Source organism: Antechinus flavipes, chromosome 3 (genome assembly GCF_016432865.1).
Source record: "Antechinus flavipes isolate AdamAnt ecotype Samford, QLD, Australia chromosome 3, AdamAnt_v2, whole genome shotgun sequence".
NCBI lineage: Eukaryota > Metazoa > Chordata > Mammalia > Dasyuromorphia > Dasyuridae > Antechinus > Antechinus flavipes.
The window spans coordinates 455,245,177-455,265,529 of NC_067400.1; positions in this window are offsets into that span (position 1 = coordinate 455,245,177).

Consider the following 20,353-nt stretch of genomic DNA (forward strand, 5'->3'; position numbering starts at 1 on the left):
AGATATATAAAATGTGAATATATATATATACACATACATATAGATAGAGTATAAATTGCACAATATATACAATGTGTGCTGATACATATATGTATATATACATTCACATATATGATAAATTATCTACCACTGCCTTCGTTTTCTATGTACTTATGAACATGTTTGTTGTCACTCCACAAAATCTCAGCTCAGACAGAGGCAACTTTGTTTTTAAGATTTTGTGTAGTAGCATTATTAATATTTGGTTTGGCCTAAAGCTGATCAAGTCAATAAGGAACCAGTTAAAGTAAAGAGTCGGTGATCTGCTAAATTTCCTGACTATGACTGTGGGGATCAATAGCTTTTTCTCTTCTTGATAGTGGATCCTTAGGAACTTTCAGGATCCTTATTCCACAATTAGTCAGAAACATTATTGTTTGTTATATGATTTTTCTGCTTGTTAGAAACCAGAAATGCTGGCAAGAACAGACAAAATAAATAAAAGAGGGACTTCAAACCATTTTAGAGGGTTTAGACAAGCCCAGATTGTCTCTCCTTCAAGCTATAGCATCACTCCAAGTGATCATCAGCTATACTGGTGAAGCACAGATGTGGGGACCCATTAGAACAAAGTTCATTGTCATTCCCAGTTTGGAGAAGGCCCTTCAGCCAGTCATTTTAATGATATACTTGCCATAATTGTTCATTTTTATCTCAAAGGATCAATTAAATGTATACTCAGCGGATTGGCATCCCATCCTACAATAAATTCTTTAGATTTTTCACTTGAAGAAAATAATTCAGGAAATCAAGAGAATGCTTTACTTTTTTTAACTGTAAAAAGAAGCCTGATAAGCTAGTATGGATAGTGTTTGAAAGACTATTTTTTTGGAAGGAGAGGGTAAATTCTTTCTGAATCTAAGCTAAATACAAACTTTATCTGTTTCAACTCGATTCAATGGATATAAGAATGAATAATGAAACCATTCTGCCTTCATTTAGTCATTTCAATCATATCTAACTCTTTGTGACCCCATTTGGGGTTTTCTTGGCAAGGATACTAAAGTGATTTGCCATTTCTTTCTTCAGCTCATTTTACAAATGAAGAAACTGAGACAGAAAGGAGTAAGTGACTTGCCCAGGTCACACAGTATCTGGGGCTGGATTCAAACTCAGATCTTTTTGATTCCAGGTCTGAGGCTCTCTCCACTGTGTCACCTAGATACCTATTCCTCTGCCCATTCCTATTACTCCCAGCTTCCCAGTCTGGAAGTCATCTCATAGGATCAGAGATGAAGATGTAAAGGACCTTTGAGGGCAGCTAGTCCAATCACCTTATTTTAGAAATTGAAGCTGTCAAGTCAAGTCAATAAATATTTTATTAAGCATGTCCTATGTGCCAGATACTGGGATAAGCCTTTGGGACAGAAAGAAGGGCAAAACAAAACAAAAACAATTTTAAAAACCAATCCTTGCCCTCAAGGAGATCACAATCTAATGGGAGAGACAGCATGCAAACAACTATCTATGTACAAAAAATTAAATTGGAAATAATCTCAGAGAGAAAGTACTAACATAAAAGGGAATAGAAAGCCTTCTTGCAAAAGGCAGAATTTGGTCTGGGACCAACAGGAAACCAGGAAAGCTAAAAGGCAGAGGAGGATGGGAGAATGTTCTAGCCATGGTGAATGGTAAGTGAATATTCGTGGAGTCACATAATTGAGTGGGTTTTTTGAAGATTAGCAAGGAGGCTGCTGATGTCACTAAATGTTAGCGCTATGGAGAGTGAATGGTAAGAAGGTGTAAAAAGATCATAAAGATAAGAAGATACTAAGCTATAAAAAGGCTTTAAAAATCAGAGGAAAGGGGAAAGGACCTACATGTACAAAAATATTTATAGCAGCCTTTTTACCATGGGAAAATATAGGAAATTGAAGGAATACTTATCAATTGAGAAGTGGCTAAACAAATTGTGATATATGAATGTAATGAAATACTATTTTTCAGTAAGAAATGGTGAACAGGCAGATTTCAGAAAAACATTGAAAGATTTGTACAAACTGATATGAAGTGAAGTTAGCAGAACCAGGAAAACATTGTTCATAGTATCAACAACATTGTATGATGATCAATTATTATTGACCCACTCTTCTCAACACTCCAATGATCCAAGACAAATACAAAGGACTCATGAAGGAAATTACTATTCCAAACCAGATAAAGAATGGGATGCAGATCAAAGCATATTTTTTAGATAATATTCAATAAACATTTATTAAGCATTTATTGTGAGTCTAGCACTGTGCTGCTCACTGGAAACACAAATATAAAGGGGAAGAAAATCAGTTCCTGCCCTCAAGGAACTAACAATCTAAAGAAGATAAAACACAAAAGGAAACTTAAGAGGGGAAGGTGACAGTACCTGATACAGGGGAATGGTGAAGTCAGTCACAGAAGTCCCAAAGTAGTTCAGCCAAGGGAAATAAAATCTTCCTAAAGCTCAGGTCTTACCATGTCATATACTCAGTGTCTACCATGTCAATACATTCAGTATCGCCCTATCCGAAGCATATTTTTTCACTTACTTTATTCTTTCTTATGTTTTTTTTTCCTTTTGATATGTTTCTTCTTTCATAACTGTGACTAATATGGAAATATGTTTTGAATGATAGCATTGTATAACCTATATCAAATTGCCTACCATCTTCAGTAAAGAGGAGGAAAGGGAGGGAGAAAAATTTGGAACTCAAAATTTTGTAATAATGAATGCTAAAAATTTTCTGAACATATAACTGGGGGGGGCATTTTTTTAAAGCCAAGGATTTTATATTCGATGCTAAAGGTGTTAGGAATCACTAGAATTTATAGGCTATGGAAGTGGCACAAACCTGTGCTTTAAGAAAACCACTTTGATAGTTGAGTAGAGAGTGGACTATATTAGGGAAAGATTTGACACAGGGTGGTCAGTCATCAACTATGGCAATAGTGCCAGTGGGAGATGATGAGAGCTTGCACCAAGGTGGTGGCAATGTCAGAAGAAAAAAAGAACCATATAGGAGAAATGTTGTGAAGGCAGAAATAAAAGGAGTTGGTAAATGATAGGGGAGATAGAAGTGAGAGGAAGTGAGAAGTGGAAGGTAAGATTTAGGTTTCAAGTTTGGGTGACTAGTAGTGGTATTAATTAATTATTAGATTAGATTATCAGCACAACCAATTATTAAATTGTTAAATAATGTTTGATATTGATGTGTCAGAAAGAAGGGAAAAATTGGGGGAAACAGGAGTTCGGTTTTGGATATGCTGATTTAAAAAATCTACTGGACATATGGGACAGTTAAGTGGCACAGTGGATAGGGTTCCAGGCCTAGAGTCAGAAAGACTACTTTTCCTGAGTTCAAATCTGGCCTCAGATATTAGCTGTGTGACCATGATCAGCTCACTTTACCCTGATTGCCATAATTTCTTCATCTGTAAAATGAGCTGGAGAAGAAAATGGCAAACTGCTCTACTATCTTTGTCAAGAAAACCCAAAATGAGGTCATAAAAAGTTAGACTGAAATGATTAAACAGCAGCAGGACATCTAATTCAAGATGTCCAAAAGGCAGTTGGAGATGTGAGATTGGATAACTGGGAGGTGTTAAGATTAGACACACAGATCTGAGAATCATCTACTTAGAAATGATCATTGAATTCATAGGAGTTGATGAGATTACACAATGAAATAGTACAATAAGAGAAGAAAAAAAAAAGAAGAAGGACAGAATCTTGAGGGAATAACCAGAATTAGCAGACATGGCCTGGATAAAGAGCTAGCAAAGAAGCCTGAGAAGAAATAATCAGAAAAGATAAAAGGAGAATCAGGAAAAAGTAGAGATAAAAAAAAATTAGAAAAGAGATTATCAATAGTGGTAAAGGGTGCAAAAAAGTCAAGAAGAATGAGGATTGAGAAAAGATTAGTAGATTTGGCAAAAAAGAAATCATTAGTAACTTTGGAAAGAGAATTTCAGTTGAATGCTGAGATCTGATGTGAAAATGCAGAAAGTTAATAAAAGAGAGAGAAGAAAGGAAACGGAGGCACAGATTGTGCACAACCTTCTCAAAGAGGGAAAAGAGATAGGACAATATAGTTAATGGGGATAGAAGGATCAGATAAGAATTTTGGGAATGGGTGGACACGAAAATATTGTAGGCAGCAGGGAAGTAGACAATAGACAGGAAGACTGATGATTAGTGAGAAAAATGGATATGACAGAAGGGACTGGAGAAGATGGGACAAGCCCAACTTTACAAGATAGTAAATCGTTTAGCTAGAATTTGAACCTGGGATCTCTGAATCCATCAAACTTTCTGTTGTGCCATGCTGCATCACAAGATGTAGACAGAACATTTATTTTTGTGATAGCTTCATTTTCCCAGAAGTTTTACTTGAGTGAAAAATCATTGTCCTTGCAGAAGGCAAGGAGATTTTCAATTTCTTGTTCTTCCATTTATCTGATGGTATAGATAAAGCTTCATTTTTTGTATTTTAAATATTTTTCATTTTTGCCATTTATATTTAAAACAATTTTTACATTTGTTTTAAAAATTTTGAGTTCCAAATTCTCTCTTATCCCCACCCACAGTCCTCATTAAGAAAGCACATGTGAAGTTAGGCAAGACATTTCCATAAAAGTCATGTTGTGAAAAACAACATAGATCACCCCCCCCAAAAAAAAAGTAAAAAATAGAGAAAGAGAGAGAATGCTTTAGTCTGTATTCAGACATAATCAGTTCTTTCTCGGGGTATGATTAGCATTTTTCAGCATAATTCTTTAAGAGCAGTCATGGATCATTGTATTGCTGAAAATAGTAAAGTCATTCACAACTGATCATCCCAGAACATTATTATTATTATTTTGTACATAGTACATTTCACTTTGCTTAAGCTCATGGAGGACTTCTAGGTTTTTCTGAGAGCATCCAGCTCATCATTCATGAGGAAAATACTACTACATCTATTGAACTAAAGCAATGTTTGTCAAGCTTTTCAATTCATGGATTACTTGAATTGGTCAAAAAGCCATTTACCCCACCTATTTTGGCCTGTCCAAAATTCCTTGGGAAATTTCCCTATAATTTTTTCACTTCAAAATACTGACCAATGAAAGTATGGTCACTTGTCCTCAGGGAAGTAGGGTCAAAAATGCAGGGCTCAGCAAACCCTTGTTTCCATTTTTTAGAGATGAGGGGATCAAAATTTTTTAAGTTTCCTTTTTAATCAAATGGAAGTGGCAACAAGAAATGCTCAATAACTTTTAAAAATCATTTCAAGCTATAACTAGTGGATTTTCCACATTAGAATTAAGCATAAGTAACATTCCTGCTCCCTTTCCTCTGGATTCTGTATGTCTAGGGAATTCCCAATATGGAAACCTACTCTATCAATTCAGATCCACAACTCAGCAGTATTTTTTAAAATTTAAATTCTTTTTTAAAATAATATTTTTCCAATACATGCAAAGACAAATTTTAACATTCATTTAAAAATTTTTTTGAGTTTCAAATTTTCTCTCTTTTTCTTTCCCTCTTTGCCCATTCCCTGAAAGATAAGACTTTTAAATAGGTTATGTGCAGTCATGTAAAACATTTTTTTATTTTTATTTTACATATATAATTTTATTTTAATTTTATATAAGCTATATAAAATTTTATATATATTTTAATATATATAATTTTAATTCTCAAAGAATGGTTCAAGACACTCAAATATCAGGTAACTTGCTCATAGTCACATAGTTAATCTGTAGTGAGATTCATTATCTCTTATTACAACCCAAATTTCCCCTGAAAAAAATTGACTTTCTCAATGCGGAATGATCTGCAATGATATTGAAGGATGCTAGATGTTTTGATAGTAGATAGTATTTAGTTTTATTTATCAATATTATTAATTTTCTCTATGTAGCAGCATGTGATGTAGTGAAAAAACACTGAATTTTAAGTCAAGAGACTTAAGTTCAAGTTCTGACTCTGCCACTCGCTATTATAATGTCTTCTAGACTATCTCTCCAGAAAGTTACTATGACCCTCAGATTCAGGGATATAAGTACATGTCCCAAAACTAAAATTCATGAGCTTCAAGGAACTGACCTTGAATACAGTAAACACAATTACACAAAAGCAATGGTATTTACTAAGATAGGAGCAACTAGATGGTGCAATGGATAGAGTGCCAACTCTTGAACTAGGAAGACTCAAGTTCAAATGTGACTTCAGACAATTCTTAGCTGTGTGACCTTGAACAAATCATTTTACCATATGCCTCATTTTTTTCATCTGTAAAAATTAGCTAGAGAAGGAATGGCAAATTACTCCAATATCTTTGCCAAGAAAACTCCAAACAGGGTCATAAAAACATGGCTGAAAACGACTAAACAATAACAATTTACTAAGTTAAAACAGCAGTTTCAAAATCTTCCTCCCATAAATCTAGGATGCATTTTCTCATCACTACATATAGTGCCCTTGTCAATTCAACCTAGAAAACTTCCCACACTTCGTAAAGAGATCCAGAGTATTTATACATTTTTCCACTGGACTTTGGAATAGGGACTGGGCCTTTCATTTTATTGGTGTAAAGTTCTCAGATGAGGAAATTTCCTCCACCAATGTAGGTTGGGGCTTTTTCTACAACTTAGAGTCTCAGAGAGCTGCCTATTTCTAAGGGTTATGCTCAGGGTCCCACAGCTAATATAGGTCAAAGCCAGATCTTCCTAGCTCCAAGATTAGATTTCTACCCACACCATCAGCCTGCTTAGCACTTCATTATCTTCCTCTTATATTCTGTTGGATTTTGGGATTTGGGGATTCATTAAGAACTAATTCCTACCCCTCTACACCAGAAATTTTCTTCCTTTTCTTTCAAGGAGGGAATATCTGTGGTTCCACTGAAGAATGCCAGATGTTTTGATGTAATTTAACATCTAGGATGATCTTGGGGTAACTCGAGTAATTTCTAAGCACCTCAGTTTCTTCATCTGTAAAATGAGAGCATTGGGCTAGTTGATCTCTGAGGCCTTTTCCTGTTCCAAATCTATGAATCTGTGGTCTCTATTGCCTACCGCCCCTGCCACACACACACATAATCTGCCTGTTAAAAGCCTTAAATCATCCACATTCTCTTGAAAATCAAGTTAGTCCTGTGTGTAGTCGGATAAGTAACAAGTATATATATATAGAATGATGCCTATAGAAAGATTTAGTCAGACAACAAAACTTGAATGCTTTTCCTAAAAGCAATCTAGGTCAGTGAATTGTAGCAGCAACTTGTCATCTAGGAATCTAAAAACTCCTTAACAATCCAAGTCACCAGACACTAAGCTATGGGCTCTAAGAATTAAGACTTTGTCTGCATGCCCTTGTCATTCCACATGAGAGAATCCAGCAACTGATGAGCCTTGGGAAAGAGAAACAGAGAGATAGAGAGACACACAGAGAGAGAAAAGAGTCAGAGAGACAGATATTCAGAGGGGGGGTAGAGAGACAGACAGACAGACACTCAGACAGAGAGACAGAAAGAGAAGAAAATCAGAGAGACAGACATTCAGAGAGGGGGGAAAGAGACAGATAGACAGAGACAGAGACAGAGAGACAGAAAGAGAAGAAAATTAGAGAGACAGACATTCAGGGGGGAGACAGACAGAGATAAAGAGAGACAGAGACAAATAAAAAGAGACAGAGACAGACAGAGAGAGAGACAGACACGCAGAAAAAAAAGAGAATCAGGAAGCAAGAGAGAGAGAGAGATAGACAAAGACAGAGAGACAGAAAGAGAAGAAAATTACAGAGACAGACATTCAGGGGGGAGACAGACAGAGAGACAGAGATAAATAGAGACAGAGACAGAAATAGAAAGAGACAGAGACAGACAGAGAGACATGCAGAGAAAAAAGAGAATCAGGAAGAGAGAGAGAGGAACAGAGAGAGAGAGAGACAGAGATAGAGGCAGAGACAGAGACAAAGACAGAGAGAAAGGGAAGAAGGGAGGGAGGGAGAGAAGGAGGGAAGGAGGAAAAGAATCACAAAGACAGGGACAGAGAAAGAAACAAAGAGAGAAAGAAGAAAAAGACAGACCCAGGGAGACATAGACACACACATAGAGATAAGAGAGCCAGAGAGATAGACATTCAGACAGAAAAAAAGAGACATAAACACAGAGAAAGAGATGGAGATACAAAAACAAAAAGAGAGACAGAGGAGAGAGACAGTCAGAGACAGACAGACCGGGAGACAAAGACAGAGAGACAGAGTCATAAAAAGGAGAGAGGCAGAGAGACAAAGACAGGGAGAGAAGAGAGACAGAGGAATTTTTAAAGAATACAAACTACAAAGACTTTTTTATTCACCAGAGAAAAAAGAAGCATGTAATGAATGCAGTGTGCTTCTCCACTTAATAGGTGTCTGGCTATTCTCAAGTGCCCTAGTACAATGTGTTATTTTCCAAAAGAACATGGATTCACTCCAGTTCAAGTAGGTGTAATTCTGTGATCACCATTAAGATTTTTCTCAAGGTTTGCTTCTGGAAAAATCTATGTTATCTATATGTTTTGCATGTCACTTACATGCAACAGTGTTTAATAAGCAATATTTTCAGACTATGTAGAGGGCTGAAACTCTTGAGTCATTGCACTGAGGTTGGTTGAAGCACTTAAGGCTAACTACCAATTGGACAATACTCTATGGGCATGTGCTTGGGGAATGACCCTTCCCCCTATCCTGTGCTGGCTCCATAATTGGTGCATACAGAGGATTGTAGGAGGCACTAGGGGATGGAGTAAGACTAGCCAGAGTCACTTTTGCGGTGGATGAAGAAGAAGGAGGTTGTGGAGATTCTCTTCCATCCCCTTCACTTCTATCCCTAAAGACCAAGAATAAAGACTAAGGACTTTTGCTTATCCTGACTCCAGGTGATTCTAAGATATCCAGGATACTAACACAGTCGTCTCAAGACTACTCCTTCCCCAATTTAAAATCATATAACTGCTCCCTTGAATTTTGTCCTTGCTTCATTTTTAAAATCTTCTAACTCTCTTTGTTACCTGTGTCATTGAGACAAAATCCCATAACAGAAACTACACAAGAGATGAAGGAGTATGCAGATACAAATGGAGAAGCCATCTAGGTAAAACCTAGATGAAGGTGTCCTTCAGAGAGAGGTACTCAATAATAAATCTCCTAAATGCATTTATTTTGATGAAAAATTCCACTCTTCCCAATAGCCAGGCAATGGTTTTGCGATAGGTTGAGTCTCATGATTTTATTCTTCTGGAGAATACTGTTAAGCCTCGATGAGTAGAAAAGAAAATAATTTTCCAATCTTGCCAGGTAGCACAAATATCTTGTCTTGGTCTGAGTAGTAACAGCCAGGCTGAGAAAAACAAAAGAAGAAAAGATTTGTATTAACTTTCCAGTGGCCTAAACACCTCAGGAACTACTTACCATTTTCCACTTAGAGAATTAGCATCTTTAAGTTTGGTTCTCTCCATTTGATGGAAGAAATTACTTCCTTTGTTCTCATGACAATGTTGCTGAATTATTTTACTCACATCCAACTCTTCGTCATCCCATTTGAGGTTTTCTTGACAAAGATATTAGAGTGGTTCACCATTTCTTTGTCCAGCTCATTTTATAGATGAGGAAACTGAGGCAAACAATGTGCATGTATGCATACACACATATAACTATATAATATGTAAACATCAGTTTTATATATGCATAAATACACATATAGATATATAATTCTATACCCTTAATTTATCATTTATCTCATGGATAACATGTTTCACCATCAGTTTCTTCTATGATCTTAGGGAAAGAAGAGAAGGGGGTAAAATAACATAAAGTTCAGAAGAAATGTGAACTAACAAAAAAAAAAGAAAAGGAGAGAAGGAGGGAGGGAAGGAAGGAAGGAAAGAAGGAAGGAAGGAAAAAAGGAAGGAAGAAAGAAAGGAAGGAAGGAAGGAAGGAAAGAAAGGGAGGGAGGAAGAGAAGGAGGAAGAGAAAAAGGAAGGAAGGAAGGAAGGAAGGAAGGAAGGAAGGAAGGAAGGAAGGAAGGAAGGAAGGAAGGAAGGAAGGAGGAAGAAGGAAGAAAAGAAGCAAAAGGGGGATAAAGAGAAGAAGGGAGAGAGACAGGGGGACAAGGGAGGGAGAGAGAGAGAGAGAGAGAGAGAGAGAGAGAGAGAGAGAGAGAGAGAGAGAGTTTGTGATACTATAAATATTTACATTGTAGATTTTGTTTTTTCTTTATGACTGACCCAATAACCAATTTACTGGTTAGTAAAAGATCAAAGAAACTGCCACAATTGCAATCTGGAGCAGTAAAATATCTAATGTTCAGGTATTTATATAAAGACTCCATACACCCTGCAAGAATACCTCCAGAGAGCAAGGGTTACTTTGTGTCCCCTTCATGAAGAGCTAGAATCCTTTAGCTAGGGAAGACTGGGGCAAAGAGACATGGCAGTAGGATGGAGTATACTCCTCCAAATAATCCAGAGGAACTATCAAAAGACCATGCCATTCTACAGTGTTCAAGGACTTGAACTTTACTGTTCTCTGCCTCTAGGCAAATGAAGACTTCCCTATAGGTCCGTGGGGAAGCCGCTGACAGAAGGCAAGTTTGCAGTACAAGCACCATGATGCATGGGGAAGAATTCCTGGGCTTAAGTCAGAACAGAGCTATAGCTAGGAAAGAGTAACTGGAGCTTTGAGAACACTGTTACCACTTGTATTCATTCAATTTAGAATTTAGCATGTTGCTGGAGATGAAGGAAAAAACCTATATACCTATCCTTGAGGAGCTTACAATCTGTCTGGGGAGACAGTATGTCTATTCATATGTACAAACTGGTACAAGATGATGGGGGAGGGACACTAACATCTGAGAATCATAAAATTCTCTATAGAGAAGGTGGCCCCTAGATTGAATCTTGAAGGAAACAAAGGATTACAAAATTCAGAGATAAATAAGGGCTTTACAACCATGGGGGACAGTTAGTGCCGAGCACAGAGACAGGCAACGGAAATCACGACTGAGGAATAATGCTAGGACTCTAATGTGTCAGAAGGGGAGTAATGTGTAATAAGGCAGAAAAATCAATTTGGCAGCTATGTGGTGGAAGGGCCAAGTCGGACCACAGTTCAAATGAGACATAGTGAGGGAATAAACATGTAAGTGAAGAAAGCAGGATGGATTCAGGGGATGTGATAGAGATAGAAACAAAATTTGGCAACTGGTTAGATATGTGAAGAGTCTTAGGGTGAGGAGTTGAGGATCACAGTGAAGTTGTGAACATGGATACCTGGAAGGATAGCAGTGCCCACCATAGGAATAGGGAAGATCAGAAAGTTCACCTTGCAGGGGTCCTCAAACTACTGCCCGTGAGCCAGATGCAGCCAGAGGGGGACGATTATCCCCCTCACCCAGGGCTATGAAGTTTCTTTATTTAAAGGCCCACAAAACAAAGTTTTTGTTTTTACTATAGTCCGGCCCTCCAACAGTCTGAGGGACAGTGAACTGGCCCTCTATTTAAAAAGTTTGAGGCCCCAGGTAGAGGACAATGTCCTGAGCTTCCAAGCCCAGGAGCACCTGAGTTTGAATCCTGCCTCAAATACTTAGCTTTGTGACCCTGGGTAAATAATTTAATTTTTTGAGACTTCATTTTCTCATCTGTAAATTGGGGCTGATAGTGTTCATCTACTTCAAAACTGTGAGAATCAAATGAAATTACATAGTAATACAGAAAGCATTTGAAAACCTTCACCACACAAATGTTAGCTGTTATTAGGGGGAAGAGAAAGGAATGAGCATTTATATATCATCTACTATGTGTTAGACACTCTGCTAAGTACTTTGCAAATATAATTTCACTTAATATCAATGTTGTTTTAATAGTAATAAACGTTGTAAAAGAAAAAAAGGTTCACTCTATTTGCTATATCTGTATGTCTAGAGTCCCATATAGTCTCTGAGCTCAGAAGATCATTTGGTGTGCTAGATGCTGGTAAATATCTATGGATACACAGAAGATCCAACTAACCTACATACATTTAGCTATTTTTCATTTGGGAACTTTATAAAGAAAAGTAAAATTTCAAAATAGCATCAACATCTTCCCAGGCTGTAAAAACTTCTCCCTAAATTCCTTTGGAATTTGGGCACTTAGCAGGATGAATTGTTATGGGAGATAGACATCTAAAGACAAATCCTGATTTATTTCATCTCCTTCCTTCCCTTTCTCCTATGTCCACTCCCCACAGCCCACATTCTATTCCCTAATGGAAGTCCAAAGGATTGGTATAGATTGATTGTAGGTGGATGGATGATGGTGATCATGACAAATTGGCAACCCACTATCCTCAAAAATGACTTCTCCAGATAGAGGTAAGAGGAATCTGTCTGCTTTGGGGCCAGCATGAATGATAAACCTAAATAAGATCTCCTACACCTTCATTCATTATAATGACTTAATTTTATGTATCCTTAATTTTATGTATTCAAAGTGTGGCCCTGAGTTTGGGAGGAGGGAGAGAGTCCATCTGCCGGCAGTCAACCTTTCTCTGCCTACTACCAACCAATTTTAGGAAAATATTCTCCCTCTTCCTCATTGTTATTTAACAGAAGGAATTTTGTTAATATTAAATCTTTGACTAAATGTCAATTGTGATATCACAATCAGCATCTAAAGCAATATAGTGCTCACTGATTTGTCCACAAATACTTGAATAGCTATTGACAAAACTTGTGCAGTGAGTAGATTAAAATAAGCATAAAGTAAGAGAGTTAATGGAGAAAAATAGCTAAAAGTTGAATAGAAAGTAATTAGTTCATAATATCATTGGTTTTTAGAAGAAGGAATTATAGAAGGCACCTCTATACTACCTCTCCCATCTTACAGATGAGGAAGTAGAAGTAAGGTGATTTGCCCAAGATAGTAAATGACGGAGGAATATGAATCCAGTTCTCCAAATCTAATGTTCTTTTCACTACACTGTTTTAAAGAAAGTCATAAGATGGAGGCAGATTGATTTTTTTCATTAATATTATATTTTTGCTTTTAAATGCCCTGTGTCAGTGGCAACATTGTAAGGATGATCAACTCGTGAAAGACTTAATTACTTTCATCAAAACAATAATCCCAGACTTCCAAAGGACCCATGATGAAAAATGCATTCACCTCCAGAGAAAGAACTGATGATCCTGAGTGCAGATGGCAGCATACTTTTTTCTGCCTCATTTTTCTTGGTTTTTGGCATTTGCCTTTATTTTTCCAACATGACTAATATGAAAATATGTTTTGTGTGAATTCATATGTATAATTGATGCCATATTGCTTGCCTTCTCAATGTATGAGAGAGGGAAGGAGAAAATTTGTAACTCAAAAAATTTAAAAATTAATGTTAAAATTTTTCCATGTAATTGGGAAATATTTAATAAAATAGATAAAATATGTTTAGAAATAGTATTTGTTTTTCACAATTGTTCAGAAATATATTCAATTACTTAAAACTGACTCTCTAAAAATAATGTTATGTACTCAGTGGTGTGCAAGTAAATGTTTAACAAATTCTCCAAAAATTCAGGGCATAATTTAAAGTTAAATTTGAATTATTAACATTTTCTCCATCATTTTCTTACATCTGGACAAGCAACAAAACAAAAAATAAAGCCCTTTTCTGTAGTATTTGTCAAGTTCCAAGTTGTAAATGCTCACACTGAAAATTTAGCAATTAAATCTTATTAGCCTATAGCCTAACTCAGAATAGCCTACCATTCAGAGAATTTTAGAATTTCTGAGTAAATCTAGATCATTGAATCAGAATCACTGAATATTCGAGTTAAAAGAAACTCCAGAAACTATCTCGTTCAATGCACACCTATACAGGAATTTTTATTAAATCTATTATTGCCTCAAATGATAATAATGATGATAATAGGAAGGGGAACATGGGTTTTTGAAGTAGCAGGAAGAAGCTTGAAACAAACCTGTATAGCTTTATTGCATGATTCAAACTTAAGAGTATTAATTTTGTTTAGGATGCAAAATTTTGAAAAGGACAGAGAGAGAGAGAGAGAGAGAGAGAGAGAGAGAGAGAGAGAGAGAGAAATGAAAGAGAGAGACAAAGAACTTCCAGTAGCACTGCTGACCTCAATTAAGGAAACTTGACTTAAGAACAGAATTAGCCCTAATACTCTATTTGGCTTTGCAAGTGAAAAAAAAGAAAGGGACTCCACAAGAGCACCCAAAGAAAAAGAAGCAGGTCTAGATTTGTAGTTCTTTTTGAACAGTGAACAAAGAGTCACAAAGCCACAGTTTATGTCCCAATTCAGTCACTTATTAGCCATGGGGTAAAGTAACTTGAGGTTACTGAGACTCAGGTTCCCCATGTGCAAAATGGGAATAATTTTTGAACTACTTCACAAAATGGTGGTGAGGATCAAATAAGATCAAAGAATCATAGATCAAGACATGTACTCATTTAAAAAACACTGATAACTTCATTTTAATGTAGTGAGGTTCCTTTATAATCCTATGTGTTTTATTTTATGCATTTAAAAACATTTTGTGAAGGTATCTTTGTGTTTTGCCATCCTGCCAAAGATACCTGTGCCAAACATAAAAATTTACAAATCTCTGTTCTGAAATTAAATGAAACCTCATAAGGATTCTAGTTAAGCTACCTTATTTAACAAATGAACAAATAGGCCAGAGGAGTAATGATACATTTAAAGTATTGCATAAATATGAGTTCTCCTTTTTGTTGCTGTATCATGACTGCACCTGCTTTCTTCCTCCAAGAAATCTAAACCCATTGCTCTTTTTAAATTTTTTATAATACCTTTTTATTTTCAAAATATTTGCGAAGATAGTTCTCAACATTTACCCTTGCAAAACCTCGTGTTCCAAATTTTTTCTCTCTCCCTTCCCCCATCCTCTCCCTAGGCAGCAAATAATTCAAAATATACACAAGAAAAAACAGATCAAAAAGGGAAAAATTAGAAAGGAAACAAAAAGCAAGCAAACAACAACAAAAAAGGTGAAAATACTATTCTGTGATCCACACTCATTCCCACAGACCTCTCTCTGGGTACAGATGGTTCTCTTCATCACAAGAGCATTGGAACTGATCTGAATCATTTCACTGTTGAAAAGAGCCACGTCCATCAGAATTGATCATCTTATAATCTTCTTGTTGCCATGTATAATGATCTCCTGGGTCTTCTCACTTCACTCAGCATCAGTTCATATAAGTCTCTCCAGTTTCTCTGAAATCCTCCTGCTGATGGTTTCTTATCTATCCTTGTCTAACCTGGACTCAATAGCAATGGACAAGAAGACCATAGTGCCAGAAGCTTTACAGTGAGTAAGATAAAGGCTTTAAGACAAAATCATCTTGGAGCCAAAAAGGAAAAGGAAGGTAGTAAGCATTATGTAGTGCCTGCTATGTTTCAGGTCCATAAGCATCTTATTCTCTTTCCTTTGGCTCCAAGATAAGCCTGTCTTCAGACTTAATGCCTTTCTTTGTTTTTGCTATTTGAGCTGTGTCCAGCTCTTTATGACCCATTTGGGATTTTCTTGGCAAAGATATTAGAATGATTTGCCATTTCCTTCTCCAACTCATTTTACAGATGAGGCAAACAGGGTGAAGTGACTTATTCCAGGTCATACAGCTAAATAAGTGTGTGAGGCTGAATTTGAACTTAGATCTTCCTGACTCCAAATACAGCACTCTATCCACTGTATTACCTAGGTTCTTTAAGTCACTCTGCCTCTCTAGGCCTTAGTTTCTCCATCTGTAAAATGAGTTACAAGGCAAGATCATTATCTAATTAAATTCATTTATTTTACAGATGAGGCCAGAGATGTCAGAGGGACATAGATTTAGACCCAGAAGAGACTTAAAGATCATCTAGTCCAAGAAACTAGTATGAACTACACAATTTTTAGACTATCATACATTTTAATTTGGCTACCATGACTATAAATTGAGATCCTTGTGCAAAAACCATCAAACAGATATTCTGCTGAAGGGCTTAAATATTACTCTTAATATTCTCACAAGAAATAAAGAAAGAAAAGAGTTGCAGTTAAATAGAAGGAAGGATCTTTGATAATCCTTGGGAAGACAAGTAAACAATTGTCATGTAAGGAAAAAATGAAGAAGACCTCTATGTAGCACATTAAGAGCAGATCAGAGATAAGAGTCACACAGGTTGGTGGGACAAGTATAGGTTGAAATTAGTATCATTAAAATGTACATCCAAATCATTGAGATTATAGATAAATTTAAGTATTTGTGTTTTTATTTACCAAACTATGATTTTATCAGGTATAGCACTCCAGTGAGAAGCCTCTCCTTTTGGTCATCTGAATCTTGGAATCAGGAAAACAGCTTGATTTTTCATTTTATAGATAAAAAACTGAAGCCCAGGAAGGACTTGCCTGAAATCATTCAAAGAGTTTCAGAGCTTAATCCAAATGCCAGGTCTCCTGATTCTCAATCATAGGAAATTACTAGGATGTTAGACTTAGAGCTGGAAAGGAGAATGAAAGTCATCTTGTCCAATCTCCTACTTTGACACAGAAGGGTGGGGTCAGAACCTCATTACTTCATTGTAGCCTTGATACCTTAGCTAAGTGAGAATATACCTTGGAGGCAATTAGGTGTTACTGGATAGAGCACTGTATCTGGAGTCAGGAAGACCTGAGTTCAAATCCAGCCTCAGATACTCATTAGTTATGTATTCTGAGCAAAGCACTTAACTTCAAATATCTCAATGAAAGAATGAAGAATATATCCCAAATCAGTAAGCTTTAGGATAATTGTGAAAAATGTTTGGAACTGGACTGTTTGCATAAGAGGAGAACTGTTGGATAGGCTGAGGAAACTTGATCACACATCATTTAAAAATTAAAAATGTGGGCAGCCAGTTGGTGCAATGGATAGAGCACCAGCCCAGAAGTCAGGAGGACCTGAGTTCAAATCTGACCTCAGACATTTAACACTTCCCGGCTGTGTGACCCTGGGCAAATCACTTAACCCCAATTGCCTCAGCAGTAAATAAAATAAAATAAAAATGAATTTAGCTTTCTGTACCCCTAAGCAGGAAACATCTGCAGAGGAAAGACTTAACTTTACCTGAGCAGGACTTTGCAAAATTCAAAGGTTCCTAATGATGTTAGACTTCCCATTCTTCCATAAATTTCTTGTTAGTAGCATTAGATGAGTTGACAGATGATGTCTGCAATGGGAACCAAGAATATATTGGATACAGATTTGCCATACTTAGGAAGAACTTGAACATTCCACAAATGGGGGAAAGAGTTATAAGTTGATCCATTGCCACATATACTCTCTAAACTGGAGCCTACTTTCCCCTAGTTTCTGTATGTACTTGTGTGAGAATGTCACAGACTTTGGGGTGAGGGAAGATGTTTGATATTTGTTGTAACACCTTAGTAAATACACATTTCTAAAAAAAGCTACCCAAAACTAGCTAACTACTTCATGTTTGATAATCATGTAGGGGGAAGCACACTGGTGGGGACTTAAAAGGATTATTTCCTTAGAAGTATCTCTAGAATCATGAGGGAGGCAATGTAATCACATGAATATTCCATAAGCACTTTAAACTCAACATGTCCATATCTTTTCCCAAAAAGATACTCTGCTTCCTGATTTTTCTATTTCTGTTGAAAGTATCTTCTAGCCACTGAGATATATAACCTTGGAGTTGTCTTCAACTATTCACTGTCTACTCACTTGCCAAGTCTTATTCCTATTTCTGTAACACCTCTCACCTGCATATTTTTGTGCCCATGTATATGCACCCTAACCATGTTCAGGTCCTCATCAAATTTCACATGGATTAGTATGATATCCTCTCAAGTGGTCTCCCTATCTCCATGTCTTTTCCAGTTCATCCTCTTCAAAGTCTGTCTGATAATCTTTTTTTTTTTTTACACTGTGGCCACTTTTCAATGACTCCCCCTACTCCCTACAAAAAGCCCTCATGTGGAGAAAAGACGCCTAGTTAAGCAGAACAAATCCACATATTTGCTACTGTGATTTATTCTTTTACACTAGCACCTAATTGTGCCTGGCACCTAGTAGGCACTTAATACTTGCTGGTTAAATTGGTATTGAATTATATAAGAATCCCCTTAAGATAGAGGCTAAATAGAATGAGTCTAATTTCTCTTCCACATGACATACCTTTAATTATTTTTTTAAAAAATTATCATTCCCTTATCCCCAAAGTCCTCTTTTAGCTAAAATACACACTTCTTTCTATGGTGTGAAATAAAGAAGAAAAGAAAGAAATGAAATAAACATGTTAAAAACCTACTATAGGTTAGTGCTAAGGGCCCCTTACCTAGAATGAAATATCTCAGAACAACTGTAAGAAGTAGATATTGTTATTGCCACCCTCATTTTAATATATGAAGAAACTGAGGCAGATGGGAATTAAGTGACTTGCCTAGGATGATAGGGGCTGAGGCTGAATTTGAACTAACATCTTTCTGATGCTAGTTCTGGCACTCAATCCAATGGACCACCTACCTGCTCTCATCACACTCTCTAGCTTATGCTACAATGTGATTTCCCTTCCTTCTGATTATTTGCACAAATTTCACATCATGGGTGTGGAATATTGCTGCATATTGATTAGTTTTTATGTAACTTCTCTTCTTCCTCTTTTTTCTCTTTTTAAAAATTCTTTACATGTAATTTATGGTTTTCTAGGAGGAGTAGAGGGAAAATTAAATAGAAAATAAACAAACTCAAAGTAACTAAAAAAAATAAGATATCAATATAACACTTCTTTTTTGAAATAGTGCAGTATCCAGATTTGGCCTGAGTAGGGCATTGAAGAGTAGAATTTTAGGTATATGTAGCCTATAGAGGCTAGGTGATTTAATACATCCAGTCCAAATGCTGTGCTGTAATGGGCTTGAAACTCTTGAGTTGATGCACTGAGGTCAGGACAGCCGAGCCCTTAAGGCTAATTACTGATTGGACAATACTCTATGGGCATATGCTTGGAAGATGGCCCTTGCCACTATTCTGTGCTGGCTCGATGATTGGTGTATACAGAGAATTGTAGGAGGAACTAGGGGGTGGAGTAAGACTAGCCAGGGTCACTTTGGCCATGGATGAGGAAGAAAGAGGTTGCAAAGATTCTGCTTCCATCCAATTCACTCCTACTTCTAAAGACCAAGAATAAAGACTAAGGACTTTTGCTTCTCCTGACTCTGGCTGATTCTAAGGTATCCTGGGTGCTAGCGCGGTCATCACATTTGGTGCCCAACGTGTGGACCAAGGACCCTGATTTCACTGAAGAAGTCCCTGGTGACCAGGAAATAGGGTAAATATTTTAATGGTGACCAGGAAATAGGGTAAGTATTTTAATAGACAAACAGGGAACTTACTTTGTTAAGGGCTAAACTAGTAACCTTTTCTAAATGAAATGGGGCAGATATTAGGAAAAGATTCTCCCCCAGCCCCACGCCCACCCTGCCCCAAGCAGACACTATAGAAAACATGTTCAAGTTGATCAAAGGACAAGGTTTAATTGTAACTTGGTTGCAGATCGCTAGACTCTTGGGTACATTAGAACACACATCCCCTTGGCTCTTAAAGAAAGAAGATATAGAGACAGATAATTGGAAACTAGTAGGAAATCAAGTATGTGAATACTAAAATGATAAAGGTCCTCTTTCAATTTCCAAGGAAACATTCTATACATACAACATAATACAATTGGTCTTAAAGAATCCTGCAAGTTCTAGAAAAAAGAAAAATTCTAAGAATAGCCAAATGAAGAAGTATGAGGAAAAAGAGGAGGACAAAGAACAGATTAAAAGTGATATCACCAGAGGGCATGAGGAGTTAAGTGAGGATGAAGGACGTGGTGATTCAACCCCACCTAAACCCGAACTGGTTCTTAACACCCCCCCCTCCCTTAACTTCACCTTCTGGGATGGAGCGGGGTGGAGTAGTGGGAGGGGCAGTGACACCACCAGCACCTACCCCTCAGCAATCACCCCCCTTCTGTGACTAGATTGCAAAAGGCACTACTTAAAGCCACAGAAGAAGAGCAGGATTTAGCTGATTTGAAAATAGGAATGTATCCTGTGATTCAACAGTTTAACTCTTCAGGTCAAGAAAGTAGAAGATACATGCCTTTTGATCTAGAAATCCTCAAAGACTTGAAAAAGGCTTGCACTCTTTATGGAGCTACATCAGCTTATGTTAAGATGTTATTATAGAATTTGGCTTATGAAGTCTTAACCCCTAGGGACTGGAAATCTCTACAAGGACATGCCTAGA